This window comes from Gopherus evgoodei, chromosome 2 (assembly GCF_007399415.2).
Source record: "Gopherus evgoodei ecotype Sinaloan lineage chromosome 2, rGopEvg1_v1.p, whole genome shotgun sequence".
Classification (NCBI taxonomy): Eukaryota; Metazoa; Chordata; order Testudines; family Testudinidae; genus Gopherus; species Gopherus evgoodei.
This window is the reverse complement of record NC_044323.1, coordinates 3,078,939-3,103,095: the sequence shown is the minus strand read 5'-3', so window position 1 is coordinate 3,103,095 and position 24,157 is coordinate 3,078,939. Positions and strand designations below refer to the sequence as shown.

The window sequence follows — 24,157 nt, the reverse complement described above, 5'->3', positions numbered from 1 at the left end:
CCGGCGGCGAGGAGTTTCTGGGGGTAGGAGGGTGTCTCAGCGCTGATTCTCCTCCGGCCACCCCCTTGCAGCCAACGAAACGCTTCCCATGCACAGAAATCAGCCTCAGGAACAGGAACCTGCTGCTGCTGCCCAGGCCATGGGGCTCCCCTCCATCCCGCGGGGGGAAGGGGCAGAAAGAAGCCAAGTTATAATTAGCAATAATCCTCTCCCTCCAAAAGCGATCGCCTTGCCGGGGTGGTGGAGGGAGCGGGGTGGGCTGTGTCCTCCACGGAGATCCAGGCCCCACCCCAAAAAGGAGCCACTCTTCTTCCCAATGAAATAATCCAGCCAAGCAATACAATAAAAAAATCAACCCAACTGAAACCTCCTTCCCTCAGTAACTGTAAATCCTCAAGTTTAGACGTGGACGAACGTGTCTCCCCCGGCGCTGATTCGGTTTCTGCTCCTCTTCTGCTCTAGGTGTTCGATCCGATTCCCTGGGGGAAGGCGTGGGGGGTTCAGAGCCCCTTATGATGTAGTTCTGGGAGTTAAAGGTGGATTATATTTTTTAATAGCTCTCCCCTTCCCCTTCTCCTGTATTTTTGCTCTTTAGCGGTGGCTGAGCTTAGAGGCTTCTTCCTCGCTCCCTCCTCCTCCTGCTCTGAAACACAAACGGAAACTGTAACTCATCTACTTCCTACTAAGAGAGTAACAGAAAATACAGAGCGCGAGAGAAACAGCGACAAGGCCCCAAAGCAAGCAAGTGCCATAAATGCAAGCTGCTGCTCCTCTGCAAGGTAAAGAAGCAATTTCATGTCGGAAACAAACATGGAGCAGGAAGCTCACTATTAAAGGAGACATGTCTGTTTTGTTGGTTTGGGGCTTGCATTGACGATGAGGTTTTTCTTCCCGGATGAGTAGTTTACAGCCTTTTTTTTGCATTTGGGAACTAGAAGCATTGCCCTCTCCCCCTTCAAGTACCTGTTCCATGGATATAAACATTCAGTGATTTCCCCAGCCCAAGGGCTGTATTTTTGTCTTCTATAGATTTTCTGAGAATTTGCATAATCATTACAGCACTTTATTTACCTCCATCCACAGCGTTGGTACTTTTACTTGATTTCTCTCCTCTGGAGTAGCCATTGCACAGCTTGCCTCCAGTTTACAGGACAAGGTAGACTGGTGCATTTGAAGGCTGGGATACTACAAGTCACTCCTGTGGGTGGACTTATTAATCAGTGGACACAGTAGTCCTCCTATGCGGAGTCAAGTGGCACCACAGGACACAGGTTAAAAAAAACATTTTTCTCAAGTGTTGTAGCCGAGTTGGTCCCAGGATATTAGACACACAAGGTGGTGAGAAAGACAAGCTTTCAGAGCTCTGTGTAAGCTTGAGACCTTGTGTCTCCCACCAACAGAAGTTGCTCCAATAAAAGACATTATACCTCACCCACCTTGTCTACTATTTTTATCAAGTACATTTCTTTACCTATGTTAGCATCTTAGCTTCTTATTAATAAAAAATACTTAGTACTTGCATAACACATCATGACGAAGAGTCAGATGCATGTAAAACATACATCTGACAAAGTGGGTATTCACCTGTGAAAGCTCATGCTCCAATACATCTGTTAGTCTATAAGGTGCCACAGGACTCTGTCGCTTTTTACAGATCCAGACTAAGACAGTTACCCCTCTGATACATAACACATTATGTTCAACATGATTACAAACATTAATCAATCCTCAGCACACCAGAGAGGCATGTATTATTCCAATTTTACAGACGGGGAAGTTGGGGTAGAGAGATTCAATGACATGTCAGAATCTAAGGCCAGAAGGGATCATTATGCTCATTTTGTCATTTTGCATATCACAGGCTATTGAATTTCACCCAGTAATTCCTGCCTCAAGACTGTAACTTCTAGTTGAGCTGGACACGTCAGTCATGAATCTAGTGGGAAAGCCAGCAGTACTATTCAGAATTTCCTGATCTCTGGCATGAACCATTGAACCATATTGGTCTCTGATTCTTAAAACAGAAGGAATTTAAATTAGATCCCTATCCCACAGTGAGCGCCACATGTCAAGACTGGATGTTTTTCTAAAAGATATGCTCTAGCACAACCAGGAGTTATGGGCTTGATGTAGGAATCACTTGGTTAAATCTTATGGTCTGTATAAGATTGGATTAAGTTATCCTAATTGTCCCTTCTTGAGTTAAATTCCACAAAGCTATGAATGGATGGGGAGACTCTCATACCCTGACATAGCCCCATTGCAGCTCCATGGAGTTTATTGCAGAATCGAGATCTTATTTCTCACCATTTATGTTTGTTTAGGTTTTGCATTTCAATCAACTTGGATAATAAAAGCAGATGAGTCATTTTTGCTTGCTGGTTCTCCTGCACTTGCCTAGCAACTGCAATGTTTATATTGTAGACACTGCCATAAAAAGTTTAAATCCAAACATGCCATGATCCTACCAGCTGATCAGGTCTCTGCACCTGCACAGAGTTCCACTGAAGTCAATGGGACTAGAGGTGGCCCAAAGGTCCACGCATGTGGAACAGCTTGCAGGATCAGGGGCAAACAGTTTTCACTGAGGTCTGAACAAAATAATTAAAACATTTCTATTAATTTTGTAGGGAAAAAATCAATAATTAAATCTTGACCCTAAAGTACCTGGTAGTATCTTAAGAAGTTACAAAATTAAGGTTCCAGTTCTGCCAGTATATCTGCATGGTTGTCGGTGCAAGGGCCTAGCTCCCACAGAGCTGACTTCTGAACTGGGGCCTTAATCTTGAAATGTGGTTTTGAGAGGCATTTGCAAGAGAATCTTTGAAAAGGAGTTTATTGTTACCGAACAGATATTGTGTATTCACATATACAAGCTAACCTTAAATGGGATATTAGCCAGTCAGTTTTTTAAACCTCCAGCAGAGATTTGTGGATGATGAAATTTTGTGTAAGATGCAAAGTGGAGTCTCTCAAGTAAGATAGACACCCAAAGCTGACTGATAATCATACACAACATTTTGGTGATGCAATTGAAAAATATCATAATTAGAATTTCATAAATTAAAGGGCTGGAAATTTTTCTTTGATTTTATCCCTCATTTTTTACAGCAACAGTAAAATAAAACCTGCTACTTAGGCACAATAAAATAATTTTATTCATCAATAACTACTTTAAAAACAGCAAGAAATAATGAATGTTGTTTAGTCAATATAAAAGATCTACAGTACAAGGGACAGTTACCTCTGAATGCATCATGAAAGGGATACAGCCATAGTCATCATCAATTAATTGTTAAGTAACAACATCATTCTCAGTACTATACAGACAAACAGACAGTCGCCTCCTAATAAGTTTGCAGGGCAATGTTCTGAACCCAGACAGGTGAACCGCTATGCCTTTGTTGACTTCACTGGATCTCCACATGAGTACAAAGGTTCACCTGTACGTAACAAGTTGCAAGTTTGTGGCCTAAGGCCCTGATCCCATGAACACTTACACATACACTTAATATTTACACACATAGGCCCCAATTCTGCAAACACTTACACACATGCTTAACTTTACTACAATGAGTCTTACACCATTACCTGCAGTGAATTCTGCATGGAAGACCTGTGCGCACACATAGTCATGTTGATTTAAGTGAAGAGCCACCACACATGAAACTCATGGTAGTGTTAGGGCATAATTCTTACAGTTAAACATGCATGTGAATTTGTGCAGGATTGGGGTAAAAGACATTTAAGTCAATGTAAAGAGAACCCATGTGAAGCAACTCACTGGATTAAGGCCTAAAACATAGACAGAGAAGATAGGATGCCCTGCGAAAGCCAGAAGATGTCATTTAACTTTTATTAATAAAAATATTAGAAATAATAATTTATTAAAGATAAGTTTATCTTTACTTCTGCCTTAGCATCTGAAATTCTTAGAACAAGGAACTTTTCAAATCTAATCTTGCTCTACTTTCTCTCTAGTTTTTACTTACTTTCCCTTGTATATTTGTATTTTCTAGTGATAATATTATTTAGCAAAAAAACCGAGGAGTTCTTGTGGCAACTTAGAGACTAACAAATTTATTTGGGCTGAAGTAGGGGCAGGGGGTTGTTCAAATTACAATATTATTGGCTGAAATTTAAATTTGCATGAAAACTTTTTTTAAAACAACCTCCAAATTTGGGATTTGATCCAGCTGAAAGTGCTGCAATATGCGATACGATATTCAACACAACACACAATCTGTTCGGTACACTTGTCAGATAGCATTCAGTGGTGTCTATTGTTAGTTGTTAATTGGATATTGTGTAAAATTAATTAATCCACAAATCAATTACTTAATATGCTATTGTGTGGTGACTGTTAGTATGTAGATAATACATGGTTGAGTATGGTTTGTTAGGGATAGCAGCCAAAAAGAATGATTAAGCAGAGAAAGTAATTGTAACACACGCAGAACAATGTTCATAGTTTACAAGCTCAGCCCAGCTACAAGGGGCTTGGCTAGAGGGTGTTTCCCATATTAGTTTTCTTGAAATGAGGTCATGGCAGGGAAGATCCAAATAATATATAGAAAGCAACAAGGTCCTAATCTTGTATGCACATATGCATGCAAGTAACTATCCACATGAGCAATCCTACTGAACTGATTAGTACACGTGCATAGTCCCACATTCATGCATAAACATTTGCATGATTGGCACCAAATCATCTACCCATAGGCAGCTCAATTGATTGCATCTGTTCTGGTGTCTACTGTCTAGGGTGACCAGATAGCAAGTGAGAAAAATGGGATGGGGTGGGAGGTAATAGGGGCCCATATAAAAAAAGCCCCAAATATCAGGGTTGTCCCTATAAAATCACAACTTCTGGTCACCCTACTACTGTCTAGCCACTTAAACACTAGCCATGATAGTAGTTATACAAGAGCAGAGCTAAAGAGAGTCCTGGATACTGGTTTTGTTAAGAAGCAGGAGCAAGCAAAGTGTGTCAAGGACAGTGGATGTGCCACCAAAAGGGACTTTAGCCTATGTTGTCTTAGGCTGCCTGTATTCCCAGTAGACTACACTGTGTTTGAACCTATCCAATTCAAATGTTTTAGGTCAACTGTATTTTACCTTTGGGGATCTCTTAAATTAAGGGACTTTTCAATCAGGTTTAAGAGGATGCATTTTTAAATCCCCCATTGGTGGTTATGGGGGTATGAAAGTAACCCTAACTTTTAATACATTATTTTTCTAAAATCCATACAGTAGAATTTATTAATCCTCTTACCTGATGTAGCATTCCCTCAGTATATGCCCTATTGCTGTGCTAGTACAGCTGGGTCTTTGATTTCCCTAGGGGGAGAGAGGCTGGCTGCTCTCTCCTTTTATTGGGACTATCAAGAAGCTGAGGTAAGTCACCACCTGTGTTCTGCCCAGGGTCTGCCTCTAATATCTGTGGGGTGATAAAAAGGAAGTCTGAGGTAAGCCAGCAGGTTCATTTAGGCTAAGTAGTAAAGCATTAGGTGTTGCTTCTTTGAAATAGGCTCATGCATGAGAAAAGACTCTACATCATTCTTTTCTAGGATGATATAGTACTATCTTTCACTTGTGTGGTGTCACTAACAAAGCTTTTCCTTATAAGTTAGTCAACTCATTCTGAAAAGTGACTCTTGAAAAAGGAATTATGGGCTTCTGTAGTTAATGTCTCAACAATTTCTAGATGAAATGTATTCAATTTATGAATGAAAAGTTGTTTCTTCATTTAGTGTGAAGAACCCAGCCTGGGATCTGCTAGTTAAACTATGTTTTTCTCTGGTCTGTATAACATCACCATTAGGCCCCTTAATAGGTGCTACTTGTGTACTTAAAGTTAAGCACATGTGTGTTTGCAGAGTTGGAATCATAGGCAGCTGCTCAAATATATGACTTGATACTGGTATTTGTTGTTATTTGACAACTCACTTTTTGAAGTATTTGGTCATCTTTATAGCTGATTTAATATGAATAGTTTACTTAATAAATAACATTTGTCAACATCTGATAATATTTTTACTACTATTTAACCAGCAATAATTATTAAGAGCTTGATCCTGTGTGCATGTAGATTCTGCTCCTGCAAACCATTAAGCCAGTACATAAGGGAATTTATTGTTGTCAGTTTGGCTGGGCTGTAATTAGAACATCATTATCTGTTACTTTGTTAACTCAACTTTTTAATATTTTAGGCATCAATCCTCCAATGAGCCCTGTGTTTGCAGAATCCTGCATCCATGTGGAATCCCACAGACTTCAACGGGGCTTTGCATGGGCATCAGGAATCAGCTCACACAGTTACCCTAGCGCTCTGTGCCTGAAGGCCATTAGATGCCTTATCCAAAATGAATTAAACAATATTCACTAAAGGCAACATCTACCAGACAAGCTGCTGAGGTATGGCCAGCATAGGGTTGTTGTCCTAACTGTACTGTGTAGTCACTGGTATTATTAGACAAATTTTTATTGAACTTTGAAACCATATGTGCTTGCATAATAGGAGCAGTGCTGCCAACCCCAGAGATTTAAAAATCACGAGTCAAACCCTAGTCATTAGATTGACTTAAAAATCATGAGATTTAAAAAAAAAAATTGGATTCTCCATATTCTTCAGTTTTTTTAGTCCTTAGGTTGCACTTCAGTCACATTTTCAAGTTCTTTTCTGCAACCATGACAGCTGAGGGTCTCGTATATTTGTGTGACTCGGGAAGCAAGGGCTTTTAGATTAACACCAATTATCATGTGTTAATTGCAATAAAATAAGCAGAGTTGATGACATGCAGGAGATAGCAGTTACTGTTGTGTCCAGTTGATTGTACTCGTGGGTTAATATTGGACTCCTACAGAATAGCTTGCTGAATCAGAGGTAAAATATTTTTACCAGGAACTGTCTGGTGAATATTTTATGTTCTTTTTTTATGGTTTAAAATATGCCTTTTCTTCTAAGGCCATATTCTGATCTGTTACCACTGTCTATGTATTTCCATTGAAGTTAATGTAGTTATTGTGGTCTCCATTGAAGTTAATAGAGTTATTGTGGATTTACACCTGGTTGATTGACCTCAGACTCTGGACATGTTTTCTGACTGCTGCAACAGTGCTGTGTCTCTCTAGCTGCCTTCATTGCCCCCATTTGCTTTCTCTCTCTCTTTCCAGAGCCTGGTCTCATTTTCTTTCTTTGTATAAAAACTCTGTCAATAAAAAAATGAATACAGAGTTTTAAAATGTATTCATATGATAACACTTTGTTCTCATGATTCTCCTGTCAGTCTCTTGTGCACATGGAAAAATGGTGCAGCAAGATTTTGTGTGGTGAATAAACATAATATTGGGATTAGTATTTAACCACAAGATGTAGATTTAGTTAAAAAAAAAGTCATGTTTACCTCTGAATTTCCTAGTGTGCCTCATCTTCTGATAAGCTCTGCAAACACTTATGCATGTGCTTAATTCAGTATTGCCAAGACCAAATATTCAGAAATCATGAGATTATTAAAAAACAGGCGGAGGTTCTTTTGAATTGCTTTCTGGTTTTTGAGCCTGTAGGTTTCACTTTTTCAAGGTTTTCTCCACAATCAAGACGGCTGAAAAATTCTTAACACAATAAATAAATAATTTAAATAAATAATTTAAATAAAGCTCAGATTTTCTTTATTCCCAGGAACTGGGGCCTCAAGAAAAACACCAAATGTTCTGAGATTTAGAACATCAGGAGAGGTGGTAATAACTTCAAGCATATGAGACATCACTTAGGCTCTTCACATGCTTAAAGTTAAGCACATGAATGAGTGTTAGCAGGATTGAGGCCTTGGACTATAAATTCCTTGGGGCAGGCTCTCCTTCTTTCTGTGTGCTGTGCAGCACCAAGCACCTTATTTGGTCAGCACCAAGAATACTAAATTATAGTGTGTGGCACAGAGGTACCTGTATTTCTGTCTCTCTCTGCTCTATACCCTTTTGGCCCAGTGTCTTTATTCATTTTGTTCCTTCTCAAGACCGCCCTGTCCCTGACATTTGCAAGCCCTCTGTCTGTACTTTGTCCCACAGTGCCCCCACGCTTTTCAGCCTGTGGTTCTTCACAACCATCAGAATATGGTGTTATGTGACATACTAATGGTGCTGAGGTAGTTGCCCTGTGCGAGAAAATGACAAATTAAAGCAGACACAAAAATCATATACGTGGCAATGATACCAACCAGAGCTGAACTATTTGAAACTTGTGACACGCTTAGAATGGAAGGTCCCAGGATACTGAAAGAGGCAGTTGCTGCTTTGCTCTCATTTTTTATATATGTGTTTAAACTGTATTTTTGAAGCTTATTTAGTCACCGTACTCATGTTCATATATACTCTTTTAAGAAACACAGCTGCCTGACAAAAGCAACCAGAGAGACAGCCTTGAACTGAAGCTTTCTGTCTATCACAGAACAGGTACTCCACAGGACATGCGTGAGGCAGCACACCCACATTCTAGTAGAGAGGAGGCCAGCAAGCTCTTATGGGCTCAGCCAGCACTATCCAGACACACCTGTAAGACTTGCTGTGCCCGGAAGGAGGAATCTTCAAAAGGGAACACCTACCACAGGAAGGGGATGTGACTAGGAGAAAACTAGGGAATGACTAGGGCAGAGGGCTTGGAGAAAATGGCCTACAAGGATAGAGCAGCAAAGAGGAAGACATTTGCAGACCCTTCTTCCCCTGAGACTTCATGGACCAGGTATAAAGTTGGGGGTACCAAAAAGAGGGGCTGGAGGCAACCCTAACCCTAATCAAGGACACTAAAAGCTGCAGATAAGTTGAACCTCAAAGGGGTGACCAAAAGATTGGAAAGAATCTTTATGTTTGGAGAATCCCTTGTATGCCACAAGCAGGGAAGGACTCTGTGAGCAGCCCAAAGGGTCCCTCACCCACCTTAAGGGGTGGAGAATGCGGGCATAACACCTGATACCAGGGTGTATACTGAGCTTAGCAGTTCTGAGCAAGATGGAACCTGAGCAGTGGTGTAAATGGTTAGCGGACATGCGACAGCAACACAGGGCTCAGCAATGACAGCTCCAGCAATTACTGCAGCCGTGGGCTACCTGACAGCAAGTTCAAACCACACAACAGCTGCTGAGGGGACTGAAGACCCAGCAGCAGGAGTTACTCAAGGAAATGATACAAGAGATAGCGTTGGCCCTATACTCCCACAGAAGGCCAATGGGTTATGCTTCCACTGAGGCGGGTCCCCCACCTGTATCTGTGAAGCTAACCAAGATGGCACCAGACGATAATCCTGAGGTCTTTTTAGTTACATTTGAGAGAGTGGCACTAGCATCTCTGTGGCCCTCTGAGCAGTGGGCTTTTTAGTTCCACACTAGACTGATCTGGCACAGGCAGGCCTACCATAGCCTGGACTTAGAGGAGGCTAAGGGCTGTAAACAAGTAAGGTTTGTCTCCCAGTTGATGTGCAAATTAGGCTCCCTTCTGAAGATCATGTCCCTGAAAACCTCAGTGTTCCACCTCCAGACAGGTGGCCTAGTGGAGCAATTTAATGAGACTCTGAAGGGAATGTTGAGACACTTTGTTAGTAAATAGCCCAAGCACTAGGACAAGCTATTCCTGCCACTCCTGATTTTCCTAAGGAAGGTTCTGCAGGCCTCCACAGGGTTCTGTCCCTTCAAGTTACTCTATGGCTGCCAACCACAGGGAATTCTTGGCCTTGTTACAAGAAGGCTGAGAGGAACAGGGCATAGGCGCCTTACGTGCAGCCCAATATGTCTTACAATTCAGGGAATGACTTGGGGACCTAGGGGTATTTGCAAGAGAGAATTTGAGAAAGGACCAACCTACTCAGGAACAAAATTATAATTAAGGGGCACAACTACAGACCTACCTTGATGACTGGATCCTTCAACGGCTTTCTCAGCTGAGTCAAAATTAATGGCCCAGTGGCAGGGTCCATTTGAAGTTGTTTGAGTATTGGACTATGAGACAAAACTGCTAGGTGGAAAGAAGGAAACTAAAATTTATCACATGAATCTTCTTAAACCTTGGAAGATGCAAGAGGCCTTGCTGATAATTCCCTCCCTTACAGAGCCCGAATTAGGGCCCCAAGTATGCAGCAGCCAAGAACCAACACCAGTGGCAGTATGCCTGCACAGAAGAAGAAACTTCTCCAATTGACTAATGACTTTGGGACTGTATTTCTTCCTCCCCCCTCGCCCTCCGTGGGAGAACGCAGTCCAATGCCACCTTGAGATCACCTCAGGCCAGCTAGTCAGAGAGAAGCATCTGCCATTCCTATGCAGGATGTGGGACACATTCTGAGAAGTGTGAGCAATGCTGGAGATGAGGGTAATTAGGGAGTCCAGAAGTGAATGGAGGATCTCTATAGTTCTAATTCCCAAACTGGACGCGTTGATTTTGCATAGATTTCAGGAAGCTTAATTCCATTTCTACATTTGATGCCTACCCAATACCAAGGGTAGAGGAGTTATTACAGCAGCTAGGACCAGCAAAGTCCCTGAGCACTATTGACCTGATGAAAGGTTATTGGCAGATCCCTCTGTTCCCATCTTCGCACAAGAAAACTGCTTTCGCAAACTCCTTCAGGTATTTCCAGTTCAACACTAGGCCTTACAACCTCCATGGGGCTGCTGCAACTTTCCAACTTATGAATAGGATCCCCAGTCTGCATCATCAATATGCTGTGGCCTACCTAGATGATGTTATTTACAGTCCTGCTTGGGGAGACCATCTACAGTACTTAAAAGCAGTGTTAAAAGCCCTTCGAGACACAGGTCTTACAGCCAACCCCGCAAAATGTTGAATAACCATGACTGAAGTAATCTATTTGGGGTACCGCATAGGGGGCATCCTTATTAAACCAGTGATCGACACGGTACAGGCCCTAATGGATGTCCAGTTCCCCAGGCAAGTGAGGCATTTTCTTGGCCTGACATTCACAGCCCTTCGCCTCATTCACAGCCCTCCTGACAGACGTCATAGAAGGTAACAACTCAGAGAAGATCCAATACAATGGGAACAGTGAGAAAGCTTTTAACAAGCTGCAAACACCACTGTGCCGGATACCCATGCTCTTCAACCCTGATTCCCCCTTCCTCCCGCCCAATGAATTCATATCACATATAGATGCCTCAGGTGTCTGTCCCAGTGCCATGCTTTCACAGGACTTCAAGGGAGAGGAATACCCAATCCTATGCCTGAGCAGGAAGCTATTCCCAACGGAAAAAGCCTACTCAATTATTGAAGAGGAGGCACTAGCAAATGAGTGGGCGGTGGATTCCCTCAGTTATTAGCTGCTAAGTAGCCCCGTCTCCTTGACCACAGATCAAGCCCCCACGTGCTGGCTCCATACCATAAAAGACATAAACCTGTGTATAATGCGATGGTACCTTGTACTGCAACCCTATAGTCTCAGAGTGCAACACTGGGAGGGAAAGGACCATACTTGTACCAATTTTTCTTTCAGCAGGAAATTGGAGACGAAGATGACCAGCCTTAAGACAGCCTTTCCAACTTGAGGGGTACGGTTTGTAAGGAGACACTCTCAGAGGAGGTTAACGAGCTCTTATGGGCTCAGCCAGCACCAACCAGATACACCTGCAAAGGTTGCTGTGCCTGGAAGGAGGAAAAGGAAAGCATGCCACCAGAAGAGGGGCAGCTAGGGGAAGAATGCTGTGCCTCAGAGACAGCTGGGGACAGGGATAGAGCAGCGAAGAGGAAGACAGTTGCAGACCTGCTGCCCCTGAGACTTCATGGATGAAGTATAAAGTGGGGGTGAGCAAAAAGAGGGGCTGGAGGCAAACCTTAACCCTGATCAAGGACACTAGAGCCTGCAGATAAGATGAACCCCAAAGGGGTGACCAAAAGACTGATCCCCTTTTGCCTTTTTCCCTTTACTCTGATTCTGCCTCTCCCAGTGGATGGAGAGGGGAAGGAACCTTTTTGTTTGAAGAATGCCTTGTATGCCACAAGCAGGGAAGGACTCTCTGAGCAACCCAAATTGTGATCTAGTGGGGACTCAAGAGGGCCCTCACCCACCACAACATGACAGTGAAGAGCATTTGAAAGACACTGGCAATGTGCCTTAACCATGTTCTGGAGGGAGCATCAGTAGGGGCGTGATGGGGTGTTCAACCCACACTGGAGAAGAAAGAATTAATGGAGACCTCATGGGCCTGCCACCCCAGCCCAGAAAGGAGTAGTGAAGGTGAGTCCTCCAAGCAGCCTAGGGAGGCTGTGAAAGAAGCAACCTATCAGGGCCCAGCGGGCTCACATAAAATGGAGTTGCAGGGCAGAGCAGGTTTAGTGGCTGCTGGAGGCTCAGGATGTGAGGACTGTGTCCCTGAGGGGCTGAGAGAATTGGTAGCACCCTGGAGAGAGCACTTGCTGCTAGGGCCTGAGGGAACAAAAGGGAGCTCCTGGCTGGCTGCTGGAACTTGCTGGCTTAATGCCCTGGGATAAGGGTGAAGAAGGTGCTGGGGCCGTGGGGAAGTGGCCCAGGGAATTGAAACAGCAGAGACTGAGGTTAAAGAGATGCAGCAGGAGGCTGCTATCCACAGGGTTCTTGGGCAGAGACCCAGAGTAGTGGGCAGGCCCAATTCCTCCTGGGCCCCCTGCCCACTCACCACTAGGGAAGTGGCACAATTTGGACTGTGGTACTAATTCCCCTCCTCCTGGAAGGGAATAACTGTAGATGGTGACATGGCCGGAGGGCTGAGCCATAAAGCGGACACTATGGTACTTGGACTGAGTGAGGTCTGCAGGTGGAGAAGATGACAGGAGAGGCGCCACCAGAGTGAGTACTGGCTAGCAGAGTTAATCCCTGTGATGACCAGCAGGAGGTGCTGCTGTGGTGAGTGGACTCCATCACAAGGGGTAAAACAGTAGTTTGGGCTCCATGGTCCATTTGGTAGAAGGCAATTCAACTGACCTCTGTCAACAAGGTACCCAGCTTTTTTGTGCCTGTGGATACCAGTCGAGCTGGAACTAGGGTGAAGCCACCAAGTTACAGCATATAAAAAATTGAACCATCATCAGTTGGGGATAACTATTGGTCACTACATATTTGAATTTTTTTTGGCTTTCAGTGGTTGTTTAATGTTGAAGTCACTCTTTGCTTGTTAAATGCAGAGTGGCACTTTTCTAGACTAACATATCCCGCCAAATTTGGTAAGAATCTTAGTGGCAACAGCTGAGTTGGAAGCACAAAATAAGATGAATTTTTTTTTCATGCAATAACTCAAAGCCCCAAAGGGATATGTAGGACAGTTTGTAAAGAAGCTTTTCCCAAGCTGAGATCTTAACTGTAAAGATTCAGTGTGGATTGAATTTTTACAGCATAATAATAAACCTTTGGAAATGGATTATTATAAAGGAAAGGCTCATTTACAGGCTATTAACTATAGTGGTTGTAGTAAGCAAATAACACTATTATAATGTGATTGTGCCACAGTACACTAAATTAACAGCTTTAGCTAATATGCCAAAAGATGATGTAAACATCCAGTTTCTTGGCTGTCATTATATTCAGCTGTAATTTAGATTAGCCTCTCATTGATTGGAAATGGGGATGGGGGAGTCTTTTCTGAAGCTAGAGAGTTTTAAACCGAGAGAAACACTTAGGGTGGTGTCCTTCCTTAAATGGAGATGGAAAAATGTTGGACCAGAAAGTCCTATGACTGTTGGAAGTGCCGGTTGGTCCAAGAAGAAGCAAACAGCAAAATGGGGTGGTGCTGGACACCTGTGCCATCGGTGAGTGGAAGTGTGACTAGCGATATCCCCTTACCACACCCTCCGCCTCATTTCTCCAAGGCGGAAGAACATAGCCTCCTTCTCAGCACTGGTGGGGAATGAGGAGTAAATTGGCAGGGGGAGTTCAGACTGAAGTATAATGAACTACAGTTAAAATGCTATTGATAGAGGAAACGAAGGTGGTGATTTGGCCTGGTTGAGATAGGAAGTGTTAGGATAATATTGTACTTGGTTATAGAGAGAATCAGAGTAACAGCAAGTTTAATGTGTGCACTTCTCAAAATAGGTTATTTCATCAAAGCTTGAAGGGTGGCATTTTAAAAAATACACCCTGCCTTAGTCTAATTCTGCTCCTAGTGAAGCCAGTGGGACTTTTACCACTGACTCCATGGCAGCAGATTGGGGCCAACACAGAATGCAGCTGAAAATCCTCTGCTAGAACTGCAAACAGACTTCCACTGTTTTATATGAGCTAAGCCTGGGAACATACAACTGAGGGGTAGTCTAAAGATGATCTGTAGAGCAGGGGTTCTCAAACTGGAGGTTGGGACCCCTCAGGGGGTCGCGAGGTTATTATAGAGGGGGTCATAAACTGTCAGCCTCCACCCCAAACCCTGCTTTGCCTCCAGCATTTATAATGGTGTTAAATATATTAAAAAGTGTTTTTAATTTATAAGGGGAGTCGCACTCAGAGGCTTGCTATGTGAAAGGGGTCACCAGAACAAAAATTTGAGAACCACTGCTATAGAGGATGATAAAATGGGTTTGTGCCCTCTTTTTTTCCACTTCTTTTAATGTATACAGAAGACTTGGAAGGGTTTTGTTAATTTTTGTTTCCTGCTAGGATTTGTATGTTGGGGGGTTTTTTTATTTTTTTTTTAAACCTTAGAACTGTCCGCTGGAGAACACTTTGGAAGTCCAGAGAACTGGAGCTGCAGTTTTCTTAGTTCTTAATAGAAAGGGTGTTGAATCTTCAACAAAGGGATCTTTTCTCTCAGATATTAGGCAGAAAGAACGCAAGCCAAAATAGGGAAAGAGCAGATTAAAGAATATTTAGATAAGTTAGGCGTAGTCAAATCAGCAGGACCTGACACAATTCACCCTAGTATGCTTACGGAATTAGCTGAAGCAATCTCGGAACTGTCAGCGATTATTTGCAAGGACTAGTGAAGGGTGGATGAGGTCCCAGAAGACTGGAGAAGGATAAGCATAGTACTTATCTTTAAAAACGGGATCAAAGGGGACCTGGAAACTATGGACACCAGTCAGCCTAACTTCAATACCTGGAAAGATACTGGAACATTGTTAAACAATCCATTTGTAAACACCCAGAGGATAATGGGGTAATAAGGAATAGCGAACATGTTTGTAAAAAAACACATCATGCCAAACTAACCTAATTTTCTTCTGTTCTGGGGTTACTGGTCTACTGGCTAGGACAGATGCTGTAGGCATGATAGTCTTGATTATCATGATGGTTTTTGACACCACTCCACATCACATTTCTCTAGTTTGTTTATTAGAATGTCATCTAGATGAAATTACTATAAGGTGGGTGCACAACTAGTTGAAAGACTATACTCAAAGAGTAGTTATCAACAGTCAGACTGGGGGGATGTGTCTAATTGGGTCCCACAGGTGTCCAGCAATATTCAATATTTTTATTAATAATATGAATAATGGACTGGAGAGTACACTTCTGAAATTTGTGGATGACACTACACTGAGAGGGGTTGCAAGCATTTTGGAGACCAGGCTTAGAATTCAAAATGATCCTGACAAATTAGAGAATTAGTCTGAAATCAACAATCTGAAATTCAGTAAAGACAACTGTCAAGTACTTAGCTCAGGAAGGAAAAACCAAATGCACATCTACAAAATGGGGAAGAAGTGGCTAGATGGGAGCCCTACTGAAAAGGACCTGGAGAGTATAGTGGATCACAGATTGACTATGAGGCAACAATGGAATGGAGAGGAGTTGCAAAAAAGGCTAGTATCATTCTAGGGTGTATTAACAGGAGGTAATTGTCCTGCTCAGCTTGGCACTGGTGAGGCCTCAGCTGAAATACTGTGTCCAATTGTGTCTCCCACACTTAAGGACAGATGTGAGCAAATTGGAGAAAGTCCAGAGAAGAGCAATAAAAATGGCAAAAGGTTTAAAAAACCTGATGTCTGAGAAAAGGATTAAAAGAACTGGGCTACTTAATCTTGAGAAAAGAAGATTGAGGAGGGGACCTGATGACAGGCTTCCAAGTATGTTAAAGGCTGCTATAAGAGGACTGTCATCAATTGTTCTCCATGAGGCTAGGACTCTTCAGCTTGGAAAAGAGGAGACTAAGGGGGGATATGATAGAGGTATATAAAATCATGAGTGATGTGGAGAAAGTGGATAAGGAAAAGTTATTTACTTATTCCCATAATACAAGAACTAGGGGTCACCAAATGAAATTAATAGGCAGTAGGTTTAAAACAAATAAAAGGAAGTTCTTCTTCATGCGACGCACAGTCAACTTGTGGAACTCCTTGCCTGAGGAGGTTGTGAAGGCTAGGACTATAACAGCGTTTAAAAGGGAACTGGATAAATTCATGGTGGGTAAGTCCATAGATGGCTATTAGTCAGGATGGATAAGGAATGGTGTCCCTAGCCTCTGTTTATCAGAGGGTGGAGATGGATGGCAGGAGAGAGATCACTTGATCATTGCCCGTTAGGTTCACTCCTTCTGGGGCACCTGGCATTGGCCACTGTCGGTAGACAGGACACTGGGCTAGATGACCCGGTACAGCCGATCTTATGTCTGCTGAAGGTAGGACAAAAAACAATCAGCTTAATCTGCAGCAAGGAAGATTTAGGTTAGATATTAGGAAAAACCTTTCTAGCTGTAAAGATAGTTGAGCTCTGGAATAGGCTTCCAAGGGAGGTTATGGAATCACCATTAGACGTTTTTAAGCCCAGGCTGGGACAAACCCCTGCCAGGATGGTCTAGGTTTACTTCGCCCTGCCTCAGCGGTGGGGACTGAACTAGCCGACCTCCCAAGGTCCCTTCCTGCCCAACATTTTTGAAATTCTGTGATTAATTTATGCATCAACATTATCACAAACAAAGGATTTTTTAAAACCATCTTAATGAAAATCCCTTTCACTCTCATTTGCTCAGCTTTCACTTCCTTGGTTCTTCCAATCTCAAAATTGTGCCACTTGTCCAATTGTCCTTAAATCTTTCAGGGGGGGAAATGAAAAACCAAAACACACGCACAAAAACCCAGCAGTGCAGTCGAGCTGCATTTGTAATGTGAAAGCAGATAGAAAGTGGATGAGGTAATCCCTCTCTTAACGGTTCAAGTTCTATTGGTAAGAGAGACAAGCTTACACAGAGCTCTTCTTCCAGTCAGCAAGCAACTGTATAAAAGCATGCAGATTTAAAATTAATCCCGTCCTTTCTTCTATATCATAAAGAAACAAAAAGAGGAATACCACCTGTTTCACCCACTCTGCAGATCCCCCTGTATGTGCTTGCAGGAGGCCCATGTTATATAAAATCTTAAAAATGATTATTTTTCCTGTCAAATAGAAATTTTCCAAGTGCCACTCTCTTCGTCTTCTTCATCATGGTTGGGCTGTAATCTTGTTCCCTTTGCATTTGACTCAGTGACTCCTCCTCCAGCAATATCTTGAATCCACTGCCTTTATCTGAAAATGATAAATGGGAACATGAAGGCATTGTCAAGGAAAAAGTGACTTTTGCCACACTCTGATATACGAAGAAAAGGTCAAGGTGTGACTTCTGCTGCAGTAAGAGAGCTGTTCGTGCACAAAGGTGTCCTTCTTCAGTTAACTGGGGTTTTGATTATGCTGGTCTTGGAAGGCCCATGATCAGCATGGGGGACAACACACCAGCTTTCCAGGTGAAAGGAAAAAGTCTCTTCCTGCAGTTTATATTTAGTACCTAGTTACAGAATAAAACTATCAGAATCCTGAGTCATAGGTCCTATTCTACCTCTCATAGCTTTTCAAATGGAAGGCCAAAAAAACAACTTCTGTCTGAACTGACCCACGGTATCGTGCTCCTTCCTTGGGCTTCTGGAGAACAGAAGCCTGACTGGTCCACTTCTTTCCATCTGTCCTCCTTATGAGAGGAGACAGATCTCTTACTGGTTCACTTTGAATGGGGCTTTCTGATCGCACAAAACTGAACAACATAGCCCCACCCCTTCCCCGAGTCCCTGCCCCCCCCACTACATTCCCCCTCCCTCCATGGCTCACTCTCCCTCACTAGCACTCACTTTCACTGGGCTGGGTCAGGGTCAGGGGGAGGGGGTTCAGGCTCCAAGGTGGGGCCAGAAATGAGCGGTTCAGGATGTGGGAAGGGGCTCCAGGCTGGGATAGTGAGTGCACTCTCTGGGGATGCAGGCTGTGGGGTGGGGCCAGGGATGAGGGGATTGGGGTGCAGGAGGGGGCTACAGGCTGGGGTAGAGGGGTTCATGGTGTATGAGGGGGCTCTGGGGTGGGGGGGTGAGAGCTCCATCTGAGGGTGTGTGAGGAGGCTCTGGGGTGGGGCAGTGAGGGCACTGTCCGGGGTTGCAGGCTCTGGGGTGGGGTCAAGGATGAGGGGTTTGGGTGCAGGAAGGGGCTCAGGGTTGGGGCATGGATTACGTCTGGTGGCTCCCAGTCAGCAGACCAGTGGGTGGGCTAAGGCAGGCTTCCTGCCTGGCCTAACTCTGCACTGTGCCCTGGAAGCATCCGACTCCTAGGCAGAGGTGTGGCAGGCAGCTCTGCGCGCTGCTCTTGCCCCCAGGCACCGCCCCCACAGCTTCCATTGGCCATGGTTCCTGGCCAATGGGAGTGCAGAGCTGGTGCAGCGTGCGGAACCCTGTGGTGTGTGTGTCCCCCCAACCCAGGAGCTGGACCTGCTGGCCACTTCCGAGGCATGGAACCAGGAGAGGTAGGGACTAGCCTGCCTTAGCTCCCCAGCACTGCCAACTGGACTTTTAGTGGCTTGGTCGGTGGTGCTGACCAGAGCCACCAGGGTCCCTTTTTGCCCAGGTGTTCCGGTCGAAAACCGGACACCTGGTCACCCCAGTTCTTTAAGAGAAGAGTGTCATCTGTCCTGACCAGCCAGGTCAGTAATGAAACTCCTATCTCACTTTTTGCATGGGACAAGGTGGAAAGGCAGCTCCCTCTTTAAGACTGTTTCGAAAGATACATAAGACAAGACTAAGATCATGATTCATTATGGAGTCTTCAGATATCTTGGGCCACATCTTGTGACCTTTGTACATTCTGGCACCTTCCAAAAGCCAACTTAGATATTGAGCTGGGGTGTTTCTTGTCTTTAAAGAATTTTTTTTTCCCTAATGATTTCTGAAGAGCTTGCGCGCTCCTTTACATTGTAATTAACTTATGTTAGGGGAACATCTAGGAAATCATTTGTTTAACTTGTAAGTTATTACTGTTTCAGCCATTCTTGATTTCCTGTGGAATGAGGAAATGAGAGAGACAAAGAGCAGAACTGGATGGTTAATAGGGTGACCAGATGTCCCAAGTTTATAGGGACAGTACTGATTTTTGGGTCTTTTTCTTATATAGACTCCTATTACCCCTCACTCCCGTCTCGATTTTTCACATTTGCTGTCTGGTCACCCTAATGGTTAAGCTCATATGAGATATATTGCAGGAGCTTGACAGCACTGCCTGTCCTGATACAACATGAAGAATTGACAGCTCTGTTGTTTGTGGAGTGCTGGCAGGGTGTTTGGCTCTGATGGGCAGCTTGGAGTAAGCAATGTGAGTAAATTGGTGAAAAGATAGGTGTGTAAATGACCTAGTGCAACTTGTACTAACATGGCATTCTGTGGGGGTGCAAAAGGAGTGTAATTGATGTGCTGAGGCAGGAGTGAGCAAACTTTTTGGCCAGAGGGCCACATTTGGGTTGCGAATCTGTATGGCGGGCCAGGTAGGGAAGGCTGTGCCTCCCCAAACAGCCTGGCCTCTGCCCCCATCCATCCATGACTGCCGCCCTCAGAATCTCCGACCCATCCAACCCCTCCTGCTCCTTGTCCCCTGACCACCCCCTCCCAGGACTCCACCCCCTATCCAAACCCCCCTGCTCCCTGTCCTCTGATTGCCCTAACCTCTGTCCACAGCTCTGCCTTCTGACAGCCCCTCCCCAAATCCCACACCTGTCCAACCTCCCTTGCTCCCCATCCCCTGACTGTCCCCCCATCCAACTTCCCCCTGCTCCCTGTCTTCTGACTGCCCCCCAGGACCTCCTGCCCCTTCTCCAAGCCCCCCGCCCCGCTCCTTGCCCCCTTACCATGCTGCTCAAAGTGGCAGGAGCTCACAGCCGTGTGGTCCAGCCGGAGCCAGCCCTGCTGCCCAGAGCCTGGTTGTTCAGCAATGTGAGGTGAGGCTGCAAGGGAGAGGGGACAGCAGGGGAGGGGCTGGGGGCTAACCTCCTGGGCTGGGAGCTCAGGGGCCAGGCAGGACGGTCCCGCTGGCCAGATGTGGCCCGCGGGCCATAGTTTGTCCACCTCTGTGCTAAGGGATTAGAGCAAGAAAAGAATTAACAAAATAGTTTAGGATAATGCAAGCCCCAAATGAGTTCCACTGTGACCATGTCTAACAATCTGAGATCCAAATTTAGTCTTGTGTAACATCTGCCATTCAGTGGGAACTGCTTATACCAAGAACTGGATTTAGTCCCAAAGACTATCAAATCTACATAAATTATGCTAATTTACAACACCCACTGAACTTCAGACCTGTACTAGTCCTAGACTACTATTATTATTTACTATTTTTATTACCTTACTGCCTAGCAGCCTAGTTATAGACCCGGACCTGAACAAACACAGAACAATAAGACTGGCCGTTCCCCAAAGATCCCCAAGAGAGAACAGATGGTGACAGACCTACAGGGAAATACAAGGAAGCAATGAGACCATATTGGTCAATATGATGGGCTATGGTCTCAGCACACCAGCATCCTACCCATTCAAGTGTTTTGTGGACATTACAGCAAAGGAGAAGTTTGAGGAGGGTTTGAAGGAGGATCATGAGTTAGTTTTGCAAATGTTTATGGGGAGTTCCTCCCAAGTGGGAGGGGCAGCACTGAAGAAAGCACAAAGGTGCATGTTTGAAACAAGTGGGTGATGGAGGCAGGTATCCTGGGCTGACTGGAGGCAGGGGTTGACATCTTGATAACAAATGGGAGATGAGTCGGGAGGGGATAGACGATGAAAGGCCTATCCCTAGCACCTATTTGCTGACCAACTTACATTACCACTTATATCCCTGCTGACTGTGCTGCACGATCCCTCCACAAGGGATTTACAATGGAAGCAGAAGGACTGGAAGAATTTAGGGTGGAGACATTATGACATCATGTTCAAGCAAACGTCTTCTCGTCAATTAAGCCTCAGTGTAGGTTCATCTTGCCACATCTATGTAACATTCTGCAACTTTCACTTATCGAATGCTAGTTGCTTCACAAGTGTTGAAAAGAGAAACTGCCAGTGTCATCCCTGATGTAACATCACTGACAAATTTGGCCCCGTTTTTCTAATAATACTGTTGCAATCAGCATATTTGCATAGTTAATTACACCAATCTGAAATTTAGTAATTAACCATAAGCCTTAATGGGTTAATAATTATTAATAATAGTATTCCTATTGGGCTTGAAACGTGTTCAAAGCACTGTACTGACATTAATTAAATATGCCAGGCTCCCAGTAGTTGATCGCTCACTGGTTATGCTCTTCCCACTGACAACAAAGGTTTTTTTCTAGTTTTGGCTACCCTTATTCTGGTTCTGATCCGTCTCCCATTGAAGTCAATGATGAAACTCCCCTTTGCCCCTCGGTTTGACTTTCAGTGGCCAGGTATGCTAGCCATCTGGCTCTCAGGGGGCCCTTAGTCATTTGGTGCAACACTGCCCAGGTAGGGCCAAACCTCATCACCTAGTTTTCCTACCAGAGCCCCAGTCCTGCAAAGACTTACCCATGTGCTTTAAGCACTGCAGGTAATCACATTGATTTCAGTGGCTGTATTCAAAGTGCATACAGTTAGTGCCAGGACTTACATATGTGCTTATCAGGAGCCAGCTCTGGAAGGGGCCAAATGGCTGGAGAACTGATGTAGGTGGGTCTCATTTACATTAGTGTCCGGTGCGCACTATAAAAAAGGAGGACTAGGAAAGGTCTGGATGATGGGAAATGCTAGTCTCAGGGTATGCCAACCCTACAAGCAAGGCTGGATTAAAACCTTTAGAGGCCCTAAGCACTGAAAAGATTATGGTGGCCCCCCCAATATGTAATTCAAAATAAAAACAATACTATACTGTAAAATAAAACTTTATTTTTTGAAATGACACAAAACGTACATGTAGGCTGAAATTAAAATGGCTTCTTTCTAGATTTTCTGATTGCAAAATTCTGGATAAGTTTATCGAAGCTGACTCGACGAAGCATGTCCACTTCCATACACAACAGGGAAAGTGAATCAGGTCTGTCCTGACACATTGTTCTCTGAGGGTTTTTTATTCTTTTCAGCTCAGAAAAGGAGCGGTCTGCGGAGCAGTTAGTAATTATCAATGTTAGAAAAATACATAGTGCGATCTCTACATATGGAAATACACATTGTATTCTGGCTTTCAATATTGTCATGAAGATCAATGTGACTGAATTTCATTTTTCCTGTTTCATTAAACTTTGTGTGCACATAACAGTGGAACTGCCGTACTTCTCCACAGAGATTCATGTTCAAGTCAACAGGGTATGAGTCAACTAGCTTTTGGGAGCCTTGTGAATATTGTTTGTCAGATAAGTCCATATCGTTTAGAAAAGAAAATTTACTTGATGCTTCTTTGTACACTTCACCTCTCCTCTTCATAGGAGCTTCAAGTGTATCAATTATAGCATAGTTAGTAGATACATGAAATTTGTCTCTAGGGTTCAATGCTGTTTCTGTTGCACTGCTATCGTTTGCTTGTTTTTTCCTGATTCGCTTGCAGGACTGGGCTTCTTTGTAGTTAGTATCAGGCAAGATCTCTTTTGATATGTCTTCAGATCTTTCGAAATCATTCCTCAAGTGTGTAAGTGGTCTGCTAAAGATTGACAGAGGGCTGCACATGTTTTCAAATCCAATTCTTTTTCTTGGAGAGCTTGACTTGTGTGGTAAAAGGGTTGTAAAATTTCATTCCACGTGGTCAACATGAATACAAACTCTAGTTCTTGAATCTTGTTTGCAATGTTTTCTGCCTCTCGTATAGCTTCTCCCTTTTTGTGATTGGTCTTCAGCTATACTTTCTAATGCATCCACACTCTGAGTAGGACTCCAGAATTGCACTTGCTGCCACTGCATGTGCCTCCCAGCGAGTATTAGAAAGAGATTTCAACACATGATCATTGCCCAAATATGTTTTAAGAACTGCCCATCGGTGTGTTGAGGCAGAGAAAAATGTGTAAAGTAACTGGATTATTGAGGAAAACCTTACTGCCACTGGACAACAATCAACAGCACTGCGGCCAACAAGATTGAGAGTGTGCAGCACATGGTGTGAATATGGCGTATTTGTTCTGTTCTAAAAGCTTCTTCTGCATTCCTTGATAACGCCCTGACATGCTGGCAGCATTGTCATAAGATTGACCTCTGCACTTTGAGAAATCTATTTTGCAAACGTGGCACAGATAATGCAGTACTTGATTTGCCATTTCTTCACCAGTGTGGCTTTTCAAATTGAGGAATGTTATAAATCATTCAACTGGTTTTCCATCTGTGGGAGACACATATCTTAGAACAATACTTTAATTAATCAATATGTGAAAGATCAGGTGCAGAGTCAACAGATAAAGTGAAATACCCAGCAGTACTTATTTTATTCACAATAGCTGAACGAACTTTGTCACTCATTAGACCAATATTGTCTTGGATAAGTATGATGTGTTACCTTTGCCAGCGTTCCCATATTTTGAGATATGGCCTGCTAAAAATGAGTCAAACTGAGCCACAAGCTCCAACAATCCCAAGAAATTTCCATTCTCTTTTTGGTGCCCCTTGCTTTGCTGGTGCCCTAAGCACATGCTTAGTCTGCCTATTGCGTAATCCAGGCCTGCCTGCAAGCATTCCTAGGGCACAGCCACTGCTGTCATGTAGACACTTGCTCCAGTGACAGGAGGGGTTTTTCTGTCGCTGTGATAAACCCACCCTTTTGAGAGGCAGTAGCTAGGTTAACAGAAGAATTCCTCCGTCAGCTTAGTGGTATCTACACCCGGGTTTAGGTTTAACTATGTCACTCAGGAGAGAGAATTTTTCACAACCCTGAGGAACAGAGCTAGGTTGACCTAAGTTTTAGGTATAGACGAGGCCTCAGCCTGAAGAG

General features: G+C 43.8%; 1 pseudogene; it reads left to right on the top strand.

The window, feature by feature from the left end:
- Nucleotides 1–640: 640 nt before the first annotated feature.
- LOC115647279 overlaps nt 641–24,157 on the top strand; it is a 47,831-nt pseudogene continuing 24,314 nt past the window's right edge.